Source organism: Lethenteron reissneri, chromosome 20, assembly GCF_015708825.2.
Source record: "Lethenteron reissneri isolate LAM-NWPU_2019-01 chromosome 20, ASM1570882v1, whole genome shotgun sequence".
Taxonomy (NCBI): domain Eukaryota; kingdom Metazoa; phylum Chordata; class Hyperoartia; order Petromyzontiformes; family Petromyzontidae; genus Lethenteron; species Lethenteron reissneri.
In genome coordinates, this window is record NC_083798.1 from 3073950 (window position 1) to 3087264 (window position 13315).

Here is a 13315-nt window from a genome sequence, read left to right on the forward strand (position 1 = left end):
ACGCGATTTTGGACGATTTTTGACCACCCCCCCCCCCTCGTCATACGGCGTCACAAAAAAGTCAGACCCCCCCCTCAAATATGACGTCACAAAGCTCTCCCCCCCCCCCCAAATAAAACATGCTTCAAATCGCTTTAAACTATTGTCATTGTAGTGCGTATTTAATGTGGCGCTGCACTCTGATGTTGTAGGAGAAAACATTTATTAAAAAGTATATTTAATTAAGTAGAACGTGTTGTCTACATTAATTTAAAGTTGCGCATTTTGATGTAACGTCACATTTCTCACCCCCCCCGTCACACATCGTCACAAATGTCTGACCCCCCCCCCCCCCCCCCAGTTGCGTGACGTCATTTATGGACGGCCCCTTTCCCCTAGATCTACTCAGCCTTCAATGAGTACTAGGCGCTGTGTGTAAATCTCAACACTGGGAGGACAAAGGCGGCCGAGTGTGGTGCATTCGCCGTGCTGGCTTTCGAAGATGCTCGCTAACAACACTTCCCCCCACATCCTCTGTACGGTCGAAGTTTGTGGGTTTTTTGATTGACATGTAGGCGGGTCCACGTGGCATGGGGGGACTGGATCAATGAGTGGGGGGGGGGTGTGAGAATGTTACTCTGTGGGTGGGTGCACATCGTTAGGGGGTGGAGCATGCAGGGGGTGTGTGTGTGTGTGTTTTTGTGCGTTCAGCCAGTGTGCGTGTGTGTGTGTCGAGGCGGGCCCACAGTGTGTGTGGGTGGAGCTACATGGTCCGTGTGTGTGTGTGTCTTTGGAGCGGTGAGCATCAGCATCCAAGGCGCTCACTTGCATGCATGTGCAGCTGCGAGTTGGGTGCAATTCATCCCTCTTGGGTTGTTCAGCACATAACGTCTCTCGATGTCTAACACGCATGCTCTGCCCCACCGATTTGCAGACACACGTAGACACGCAGGCACACTTTCAAGAGTCTAACACTCCATCACAACAGACGCACACTCTTTCATCACATGCATCGTCAGTCACTGAGGCTGCGTCATAGACATCGTCTTTTTGTATGTCAGGCACACGCAGAGGGTACCTCGGTGGTTTTCACTCGCCGTCTTCCCATTGTCACACGCACACACACGCGCTCTCTATCTGCACCACACACGACACCACACACACACACACTCTCTTGTCGCGCAGTGTACAGCAACGCACGCGCGTCTCCTCCAACGGAGCTGCATTCGTCCCAAAAACAAAACTTTGACGTTGACATCTTGAAGAAGCCACCAAGGTGCTGCCATGCCAGACGCGTTGAGCAGTCCGCGCAGGTGATCATTTGCCGACAGCAGGTAAGAAAGTCCTCTCGTCGTTGAACGGATGTTTTGTTTTATCGTATTAAAAGTTGTGCCGCGCACATTTAACCGAACTATGTTGCGATAGCGCATTATCGCTCCGCCAACATGCACCTGCCAGACTTTTTGCAACAGAGGGCGCTTTTAATAGGTCGCGTGTGGTTTATACGTCCCTGACACTGCCGCATTGTGTAGGCAATGTGAATTGTGGATAGCACGGTTTATAGCCTCACATTGTCTTCTTCCCAAGGACGTGAGTATGGAACTAATCATGGGAATAACTATACCGCAGAGAGCAGGAATAGTCAAAATGTATTGACATACTATTGGTCCTAAATGATCAGTAATTAATTCCTAAAGTCCTGTTAAGCAACGTAAAATGACTGCATTTCATGCCATCAACTACGGGCATCTTAACGCGTAGATTTTCGCAGTCGACATTACGATTCGTCGTTAGCTTTTTGGGTCAGGCCACGGAATGATCTGGCCAAACTTGTGTTGTGACGACCCTTCACCACCCGACACGAATGAATTAGTCACGTGTGGCGCACCAGTTATTATTGCTGCTGCAACGAAGTGGAAAATTGCAGACAATTCCCGCACAACCGAATAGAGCGGTCGGATTCGTGGCGTTCTGCTTGAGACTAGGTCACGCATTTTCAGGTCAAGACCCGTTCATTATAGCTTATTGTACGTGCGGTGTGTACAGTGCTGCTAGTTGTAATTACCGGCTAAACGTCGTTCTCGAATTGTGAATGTTGTGGGTTTACTCTCCAACACACCGGTGTGCTGTACTAGTTCAATGTCTGGTGGGTTTAACGACACATTTATATTGACCTGATCTAACCCAACCCTCACACCCCCCCTTCTATTATCGTTGTTTTCAGTGTTTATATAACGCCAGTGCTCTGTTTCAATGTTGATTCGTGAAGTATACGTCGGTTTAATTTTTATACCGTGTACGGAAAACACGGCGTAATTATGACGTGAATTTTCTCGTGGCGATGCGATGTACATTGAATCAAAGGGTGCTTACATTACACGGTAATTGCTTTTTATATGGAAAAAAAACTCGACACTCCACACGCAGTGCTGTAATTGTATCTAATTTAGCCCAGGCGTAACAAACGGCATCGTAAGTTTCAGTTTGGCTGGTGGAATAGCATTGCTTTTATGTTGCAATTACAGTTGTGATGTTGTCTATTTAACTATCGTTGGTATCACCGGGTGAACACCCATGAAGTACAATGAACTATTTTGCAATGTAGGGCACGAGAGTGATCTGATCCAAAATCTCTTAAACTCTCCGCGTCTGACTAAAAGCACATTGTGTGTAAACACATCACAGAAGGTGTGCTGTATACACGTGCATGTATTACTACAAGTCATGCAGTATTCGTATCCAAGTGAATTTGCTCAAGCTAGCTATAGGCAGTGGGTATTATTATATGCGTTCGGTGATCCTCAGCCAGTGGTATAAATGAGACATTCGTATGCATAGGGTGGCCACTGCTGACTTTACTCACACAGGATGGGCACTGTTCACCTCCAATATATCGGTAATACTTTTAGCTCTCCGATGTGTTCTCGGGATGCGTACCACTTGTCATTCGGCTTGGTGTCCGACGTTTTACCCCACGTGCTGGCAGCTTCACCACGTCGAAACATCGGACATCGTGCCAAACGACACGCGGCACGACCCGAAAACGCGCCGCACACCAATGCAGCACAACCGCAAGGGACTGTGAAGTGGTATTAGATGTATTGACCCTGAAGAGACCAAGTCACGTCCACTTGTTTAACCAGGGGCGAACTTAAGAGAGCACGATAGTCTCATTTGCAAGAGTGACCCTGGTCTCTAAAATGACGAATGGAAAACAACAGTGGGCTAATTTGAGCTCCACTTAGATTTGAATCGTGCCCCGTTTCTGACAGTGCGGCAAATGCCCTATAACTACAACACCCCCCCCCCTTGGTAGGATATATTCACTCAGTCATTCGCGATACATTGCACGTAATCTTTCAAAAATCCGCTCATGCTGGGAAGCTCCTTTTAAAATCCACTTAAAAGCCCGCAACAGCATTTGGACTGAAAAACTTCAACATTGGAGAGCATCCATGTCAACAACTCTGCATGGCTCTATGTGTTTGTAAGCACATTCAGCCTGCTCGTGACTGGTCTATGCCCGTCATTAGGCAGCAACATCTCAGCGGGAAGTCTGCTCGTGGCAATACAGATTTAAGGACACAAACAGGCTTTAGACGCACCGAGGCAACCGTCGGCTTGGGGTTTTCGGTCAGAGCAGTTGGCGGCTCGCGTTGGGTCTCCTGGGGCCGGGGCTGGGTTCTCCTCTTGAGCGTCCTGCGCTGGCAGCTCGTCACGGAATAATGGCTCCTCGATGAACGTGCACAATTAAAATCTAAAACGCACGTGCTGTTATTTGGAATGGCAAAAACGGAGCGACATGAGTCTGCTCCTGAGGATGTCATCATCTCCTTACCATACGGTTAGCGGCGCTGCGTTACGAGTTCGGCGACCCAAGTTCGAATCCCGCTCACGGCCAACACCCGGTGACGATCATCTGAACAGGTTCTGGGCCTCCCCTAGGTCGACTCGGCCTCAAATGAGTACCTGGTGCGCTGTGTAAACAACATCACTAGGGAGACAAAGGCGTTTAGTCGTGGTACTGGCCATCCACCCCCTCGTGTGCCGTGCCGGCCTTCATAGGTACCCCAACAGTCTCTTAAGGCTATACGGGGGATTTTTGTCTTTACCATACTCAAATAGCCTTTGGGTGGTGTCCATCTAAGTTGTTGAACCTGAGCCAGTGGTGAACCATTCTTATTTTAGGGACAAGTCTACCTATGGCACCGTTTTATTAACCCCAGTGGGATGATCACTTTTGCATTCCCACCACGTGATGCTCACTGCACCCTCCACACACACAGACGATGGGCTGAATGGACCTGGGCTGGGATTTTAACTCACGCGCTCGTGAACGAGGATTTAGGATTCCTCTGTGCACTACCAAATTGCTGTGAGCCCAGGCGAACAAGCACATTGGCTGCATAAATGATGTCTCCTACACGACGATTCAACATTTACCGAGATAATGTAATGTTGTACTTTGGATGCATGACTGCATGAGTAATTGGCTGACTTAAGGAACGGCTGATTAAATTATTAACGAGGAAATAGACTGACGGTGCTTCATGAATGAATGTGCACGCTGCTGACGGGCACATGCGTGGCGTTTAGTTTCGATGCCATAAGGCTTCGAAACTTTGAGGCTAAATATAGGCTCATAACTGCATTAAGAACTTCTAAATTAGAAGTTGCTGGGTGGCTAAGAGGGATGAACGAATGCCCCACGTGAAACATTCGGCCCGTGCGACTGAGATGATCATTTTGACCCCTGAGCTCCCACGTCAAATAAACCAGGTTTTCAAGATTTCTCCAACCCAGTCATAATTTGTAATCTCCCTTCGTACGTGTGTTTGTCGAACTTCTTTCGCACCGTACGCAGCCAACCGTGCTCATCGGAAACACGGGGGAAGGGCAAAAAACCTTTCTTCATCTTGGCCCAATTGTAGGGTATAAAATGTACACACATCCTGTAACGCAGTCGAGGTAAAGGCGCATCCCTGCAATGTCTTGCTCGACACCACTGCCAGCAGAAGAACCCTTCACAGGAGGGAACTCGAGAATGTATTTGGTCTCCTCTTCCACGTTGACCAGACGAGGATTCGAGCCTAGGATGTCAGCAGTGCTGGCTTGAGCACTCTGACCCTCACTCAGCCGTTATCTCACGCTCTGCGGGAAGAGCGGCGTTTTTTGAGCGAAGCCATCTATCCTCCACGCTGTGGCCAGCACGCTGCAGCCAATGCCACCAATGGCATTGCAACTCGCCGTCTCTTCTTTCTGATAGTTAGCTCCCTGAGTTGTGAAACCGCGTAACAATCCTCATTGCAGCAAGCCAGCAAACTGGCACACTGGCTTGCCCGTGGTGTTCTATCATGCCCAAAAAGACCCCCCCTCTTCCCCCGTATAGCCTGTAACAGATACAATCTTGACTTAAAGCTTTCGTGACTGCAGGGATTCATACTCTTTGGGTCTTTCGGTAAAGTCACGTAGGTAGAAAAATAATAAAATAATAAAAATCACGACGTTTCGATCGCAACACAAGCAATCGTCATCAGGTGAAAAAAATACAGCAGGTGGACTGCTGAGGCAGGAATAAATATCGTCTGTGACAGATCATTGGGGCAAGTGCTGTTCACGAGTGCATATAAAGGCCGGCACGGCACACGAGGGGATGGGTGGCCAACACCACACCCGGCCACCTTTGTCTTCCCAGTGTTGATGTTTACACACCGCACCAGGTGCTGTACTCATTTAAGGCTGAAACGACTTAGTAGAGATGTAGAACCGGTTCAAATATTCGCCACTCCTATTGGCCGTGAGCGGGAATTTGAACTCGGGTTCGCCGGTTTCATAAGGCATAGCGCTAACCACTACACCATCGCTCCCTCCCCAACACACAACCAGTCTATGACGAACATTCACGTCGTGAGCCACGATTAAAAAAAAAAAGTTCTGGGTCCGTTCATCTCGGCGGCATAGCGGCGTTTGTGAATTTATGTAGGAAAATCAACGCCGCGTCTGCTGGCGCAGAATGTCACGGGGGTAGGTGGCGACGATGATGCGAGGGGTCCCACGTGGGCGCGCACGTGGGTTCCTGCACATCGACAAGACGACTGGCGGTCACGTTTTATTGTTATGGTTATTATTATTGAGCGATATTCAAGGACGTCAAGCGCAACTTGTATCAACTCCTTCGTCTCAATCATCGTCATCATCATCGTAGGTGTCCATTCCATGTTTCGTCATTTGTTTCCACTTTCCTCTGTCTTGTGCCAATATGCTCGTGCAGTGGCCACGTTTCTCTGGCACCAATCTCATTTGCCGTCAGGCCATTCCCTGTGAGGTCTTCACCGAAATGCCGAGCGCCTAAAGCCCCCTCAATTGGTCCCAACAGAGCGGCGTTTGTTCAATGATTCACACAAGCGATTTGGCTGGTCACTGCCGATGGCTCACAGGCATGTGTTGCGTTGCGTCTTCCTCGGCGGAAAGGATGAGGATGAATCTGACCTGGGCTTTCCCCTGGGTTAACTCGGCCTCAAATGAATCGTACCCGTCGAAATGTTGTCAAATTCGTCACCAGAAGACACGCGTCAGCACTGGCCATACATGGCCACCTGTTGACACGATGGCCTAAAGAGTCACTCGCGAATAGAACTCATCCAACAGTCTACACAGGGGGGGGGGAGGAGCAGTCTCCTCTGTGTGTGTCTGTGTGTGTGTCTGTGTGTGTGGGTGGGTTTGTGCGTGTGTGGTGCTGGCTACCCACCCCCTGGTGTGCCGTGCCGGCCTTCATAGGTGCTTGCTAGCAGCACTTGCCTCAAGAGTCTGGTCAGGCTACACGGGGGATCTTTGTCTTTTGGTAGAGCGGTAGTGTAGCGGTGTTAGCGCGCTGCGCTACGAACCTGGCGAACCGAGTTCGATTCCCTCTCACGGCCAACACCAGTGACGATTATCTGAATCGGTTCTGGGTATCCCCTAGGTTGACTGAGCCTCAAATGAGTCCCGAGTGCGATGTGTAAACATCGCCACTAAGGAAACAAAGGCGGCCGGGCGTGGTGCTGGCCAGCCACCCCCTCGTGCGCCGTGCCGGCCTTCATAGGTTCTCGCTAACACCACTTTCCCCAACAATCTGTGAAGGCTATACGGGGGATCTTTGTCTATGTGTACGCGTGTGCGTCTGCGCTGATTGTACTCACAGCAAGGTGCAAACGAGCGACGGGGGGTAGTGGTAGAGACGGGGGGGGGAGGGGAATCACGAGACGGCCGCTATATTTGTCTGAGTGCCGTGAGAGCGAACCAAACCCCGTGACCCCTGTTGACCCGGGGTTATACTTCACGGAGAGATATACATCTCATGAGCGCGGCTAGACCGCAGCGTGAGAGTGTGTGTGTGTGCGTACAAAAACTATTAATAATTTATTGTGTCGCCTGTTCACGCCTTGCTTTTACATCCGACCCTATGGCGAGCCAGGTGGCCACTGCGCTTCCTTGCACGGCGCTCTTCATAGCGAGGCTTACGGGCTACTGGCGGCCTCTGGTGGCCTTTAGTGTGGCACCTCGTGACCTTTAGTGTGGCCCCTGGTGGCCTTTATTGCGGCCCCCTGGTGGCCTTTAGTGTGGCCCCCTGGTGGCCTTTATTGCGGCCACCCGGTGGCCTTTAGTGAGGCCCCTGGTGGCCTTTAGTGTGGCCCCTGGTGGCCTTTAGTGTGGCCCCTGGTGGCCTTTAGTGAGGCCCTTGGTGGCCTTTAGTGTGGCCCCTGGTGGCCTTTAGTGTGGCCCCTGGTGGCCTTTAGTGCGGCCCCCTGGTGGCCTTTAGTGAGGCCCTTGGTGGCCTTTAGTGTGGCCCCTGGTGGCCTTTAGTGTGGCCCCTGGTGGCCTTTAGTGCGGCCCCCTGGTGGCCTTTAGTGAGGCCCTTGGTGGCCTTTAGTGTGGCCCCTGGTGGCCTTTAGTGTGGCCCCTGGTGGCCTTTAGTGCGGCCCCCTGGTGGCCTTTAGTGAGGCCCTTGGTGGCCTTTAGTGTGGCCCCTGGTGGCCTTTAGTGTGGCCCCTGGTGGCCTTTAGTGTGGCCCCTGGTGGCCTTTAGTGCGGCCCCCTGGTGGCCTTTAGTGTGGCCCCTGGTGGCCTTTAGTGTGGCCCCTGGTGGCCTTTAGTGAGGCCCTTGGTGGCCTTTAGTGTGGCCCCTGGTGGCCTTTAGTGTGGCCCCTGGTGGCCTTTAGTGCGGCCCCCTGGTGGCCTTTAGTGAGGCCCTTGGTGGCCTTTAGTGTGGCCCCTGGTGGCCTTTAGTGTGGCCCCTGGTGGCCTTTAGTGCGGCCCCCTGGTGGCCTTTAGTGAGGCCCTTGGTGGCCTTTAGTGTGGCCCCTGGTGGCCTTTAGTGTGGCCCCTGGTGGCCTTTAGTGCGGCCCCTGGTGGCCTTTAGTGCGGCCCCTGGTGGCCTTTAGTGCGGCCCCCTGGTGGCCTTTAGTTGCGGCCCCATGACATACCCCGACAAGACACAAATGGTGAAAACACCCCCCCCCCCCCATCATCATCGTGCTACTGTCAAACCTCCCAATGTTGTGGCGGCCCTCACACACTGATGATGTCTTGTCGGCGAAAGTGGGCCCCACCCTCTGAAAAGTAGCGGAGAACGCCGTGCTGAGAGCGCCCGACTCGCAGTCAGACCGAGAAGGTCGCAAGTTCACAACTTGGCTTCGGCTTCGCTCAAGCCATGCATCCTCTCGCATTGATGGGGACGAGTAACGCATATTGTGGAAGCAGGGATGGGTTTGCTTTGCCGAGGGACCGATGGCATCGTAAGCCGTTGGAATATCCACTGCTGGATTAGGGCCACCGGTGGGAATGACCACCCGCCCAGCCCCCACGCCCGTGTGAGCAAGGTGCCAATTCAACTTTTTGGCTGCACACTGAGTACGGAACCGAATAAGAAAATGGCAATCAGAGCATTACTGATAACATTACTAATATTTGACCGTCAAAAAGTGCTGCGTTGTGAGATCGAGGCGTTTCGCTGATGGCACGCTGGTTGATTGCACAGACCCCGAAGTCTGCCGCGATAATTGTCGGGTGTGGTGTGATTGCCGATGTCTTATTCATGAATGGTGTGTTCGGAGTTGAGATGCACGGGATCACGCCTAGCTCCTTTATGCATCCTCGCGTTGTGCGTTAACTCTTTAAAGGGCAGAAGTCGCCTACATTCAGCATTGCAAGGGTCACTTTGGAAGGCAATCCATGTCTTCTGCATATTGACTGCTGTAGGTTTAGGAAGTGGCAAACCGGAATCCCGAAGTTGGCCTTTCAAACGAACTCGACTGATGACTTCATTGGGATATACGGATAAAATGCGCCTTACGAATGTCAATTATTCCTACGATTATTTTATTCAAATGAGCATTTATGAGGTTATTTAACCTTGGCAATGACAGACAGCCTTGTGCCACGATACGTGTACATTGACTGCTGGTGCCGTCACATGAACTCAAGCTGCCACCGTGATCGTTTTATTCTAATAACTATTTTTTTCTAAACTGGATTACTAACGATGTCCACATTTTTTTAAATAACAGTAATCATGAAACGTAATCAACGGGTTCATGTTAAGTAACTAATATGATTACATACTGGGATAAGGGGCCGTCCATAAATGACGTCACTCACCTGGGGCTGGGGGGGGGTCAGACATTTGTGACGATGTGTGACGAGGGGGGGGGGGGGGTTGAGAAATGTGACGTCACATCAAAATGCGCAACTTTAAATGAATATAGACAACACGTTCTACTTAATTAAATAGACTTAAAAAAAATGTTTTCTCCTACAACATCCAAGTGCAGCGCCACATTAAATACGCACTACAATGACAATAGTTTAAAGCGATTTGAAGCATGTTTTTTTTTTGGGGGGGGGGGCAGAGCTTTGTGACGTCATATTTGAGGGGGGGTCTGACTTTTTGTGACGCCGTGTGACTAGGGGGGGGGGGGGGGTCAAAAATCGTCCAAAATCGCGTGACGTCATTTATGGACGGCCCCAAATAATACCGGAATACTGGTACGTGTCCTTGGTAATCTGACTGCACGAATGCATTGCTTGTGGTGACCTGTGATGCAGGGGTTCACAGTGCTTAGCTATGGACTTGGCAACTTGTGTTGATTCCTGGTCACGGCTAACATCAGTGGCGTGTGATATTTGAACGAGTCCCAGGACGCTCCCCAACTCACACTGACCAGCATGGTGAAGTATGATCAAACACCCATCATGACCGAGGTGACGTGGATTGACAAAGAGGCCCGATTGTGTAACTTGAAACACACGGCTCCCCGCCATTGTCTGCTTGCCCCCATCACAAAGTTTGCTATTAGTCGCCGCATGGCTAAGGAATTGAATTTTGCTCGCTGAATTCTTAATGCAGAGAATAAAAGACCCCTCGGTCTACCTGCTCCAGCTGTTTACCGTCAATTTAGCACACACACATGCTGGAGCGTCATAACATCTGTTGTGCAGACTGGGCTTTAAATTAGTTTTTTTTTCATTAAACACCGAGCGCTTGGAGACGCCGTGTAGCAACAGTGCTCAACTCGCATTTGGGATATTGCGAATTTAAATCACGATAAGGGGTTCATTAATCACCCCTTCCTCTCTCCCATCACCCTGGTGTCAATAAAATGAGCGCCACTTCATGGCACGTGAACAGTGGATGTCTTATGGGTAAAACAAACAATACTGGCGCTTGCCATAGGAATGTGGAATAGTCAACGCTGGCTGCCAATGGAGATGAGCACTGCCCGCATTGCTGGTTTGAGCAGGGAGCCACTCTGATTTAGACTGTGAATGCATAAACAAAACAATGCGTTGGCTACTTATTAGAACGACCATTTAGCACACGCACATATCATATGTATGCCAGCCGTTGTTTTAAATGTGTTTTTATTCAACATATGCCATATGCTCCTTCAACACAACATTCAAGTGGAAAAAGTGACCAAGCCCTGTCCGTACTAACAGACCCTATCTGCCTTTATAAACACTGTACGATCATTTTCCGAGGCACAAAATCAGCTACGTTCAGTGCCATCTCTGTGCTGAGTTCGAGCACTGAAAGACCATTCTGTGCACACGCTATGGTGGGATTCAGTGAGCTGATGTAGCTTGCCAGCGTACTGAGGCAGCTTCGCCAAGAGACCCTGGCATAAAGCCTCGGTGTGAACAAGCGATAAATGAACATTATCGCCTCGGTCTGGAAGGCATTCTCGCGTGCACTGTGTCAGTTCGTTGGCCTCGGACCAGCCACAGTTCAATGCTAAAATAAACTGTCACGAAATTGGGGGTTTGATGCGTTATCCAGGCACGCTTGATTCGGAAGCTAATCAGCAGCCACAACAGCCAGATCGCTTTTGTGGGTCCGTAGCAGTGTGACGCTTGAATTGACTTCTAGCGACTATGAATTTGGCTAAACCTGCAGAAGATTTTTTTTGTTTCTTAATAAAACGAACGATGCAAATCTGCACAAAGCAAATGAAAATTTCTCGGAAACTTGGCTCTGCAATTCTTTGCTGTGTTAGTAGACGCTGTGTAGTCGAGCATTCTGTTGTTGAGTAGCAAGCGCGTAGTTCGGCACAAATACAATGGTACATTGTCTATTGTTGACGTGAAAGATCCACGTGGGATCATCATGGGTTGAGAGTGGGGCATTGGTGGTCTGATGCAACAGCAAAAGTAACGTTAGAAAACTACCCACAACTACATTCCAAACAACAAATAAACACTGAATGCACACATGATTCATATCACTGGAACTCACCAGGGTGACACTGTGGTTCAAGCGTCTTACAATCAAGAAGTTCCAAGTTCAAATCTTGGTTGTGGGTAACTTAGCCCATCATCATCATTCGGAGATAAAAACAAATTAGTGTAACCTGATAAGGAAGTCAACAGTGAATATCCCACGAACAGACAGGGCCCCTTCTGTAGGGATGTAACGTCGCCAATGCTGGCTGGAAATTGCCAATGGAAATGAATACTGCCCCGTGCGAAGTTGAGTCGGTGGGCACATTTTTGACACGGCCACAGGGACCTATTTCTCCATTTTTGCGCAAGACGCGATGAGCCTTCAAGGCCTCACCTGCGGTTTTCTGAAGGGCATTACCATTGCACGTGAGGTCCTGCATTGTGTATTCTTCGGGTGCCCAATGACGCAATTCCACACAGCGCAGCAACCCCGGGCATTAATGGTTTATAGTTCGCCGAATAACACTTTGCATTTAATTAGCTCCGACACTGAGCCCAGTGTGCCCGCACCACCCCAACCCCCTCCGCTCCACCCCCCAGCCTCACTGCTTACCCAATAACTCCCCTCCAGACCACAATCCATTTTTCTCTTCACCGTGCAGACGGGGGTGCATGCGATAATGAGTGGGGGCTCCCCCCCCCCCCACCAGATCGACTCACAGTGCACCTCGCACCCCTCCCCCCACCTCTTGCGAGAAGCGTCGCAGTCATTAACACGTGGGGTTTTTTTATATATTGCACCGGGATTCCTTGGAAGATCCATCCTCACGCCGTTCGTGAAGCCACCCCGGTTCCTGCTGGAACACGTGACATACGACACGTTGCATACGACACGTTGCATACAACACATTACATACAGCCAGGCTGCACCTCCTGCTGGAACACGTGACATACGACACGTTGCATACGACACGTGACATACGAACGGGCTGCACCTCTTCTCCGGTGTTCGCCCGCTCGTCCTCTCTCTCTCTCCGTGTCTCCAAAAGGCGTCTGCTTTGTGTGTTAGTGCAGCGCGCGCATCGCCACCGACATTGACCATTGCACAGTTTGGCTGTGGGTCCGTCTCTTTGTTTTTGGAATGAAAGCATCAACGACGTTGTCACTTTCTTTTGTTTAAGTTTGACTTGTACAACAATAACAACAACAACAACACAATTGTTGTTGTTGTTGGTGGTGGAATTGTCGTCGCTGTTTTGTTTCTTTTGTTTGTGGTCGTCACGAGCGCGGCCGAGTATTGCCCCACGGCAGTTTTCACAAGTTAACTCCAGAGGAATTCGATATCTATAAGCAGCGAGCTGTTTATATTGATGTGCGATCCACTCTGTGTTGTAGCACGGTTGGTTACGTACGGTGCGAAAGAAGTTCAACATACATGCAAGTACGAGAATAAGTCCGCTACGATGGGTGCGTGTGTGTGTCAACATGGTCACGGCACTTTTTTATATGGTCCCAGTCACCTTCAGTGAGATGCATCACCATCCCTAACCGCAGGGGCAATTGGTACGTTGACTTGTGCTGGGACTCCTCTAGGTCGACTCCGGCTCAAATTAGTACCTGGCACGGTATAAATGTGA

The 13315-nt window shown here is 50.2% G+C and overlaps 1 protein-coding gene across 1 annotated transcript in view; it reads left to right on the forward strand.

Annotated features, from left to right (window-relative positions):
* The first annotated feature begins 782 nt into the window (after positions 1–782).
* Positions 783–13315, forward strand: part of LOC133344600 (semaphorin-5A-like) — a 150577-nt gene continuing 138044 nt past the window's right edge. The window contains 1 exon segment of the mRNA XM_061554604.1: positions 783–1313. The gene's annotated coding sequence lies outside the window, so the exon portion shown is untranslated.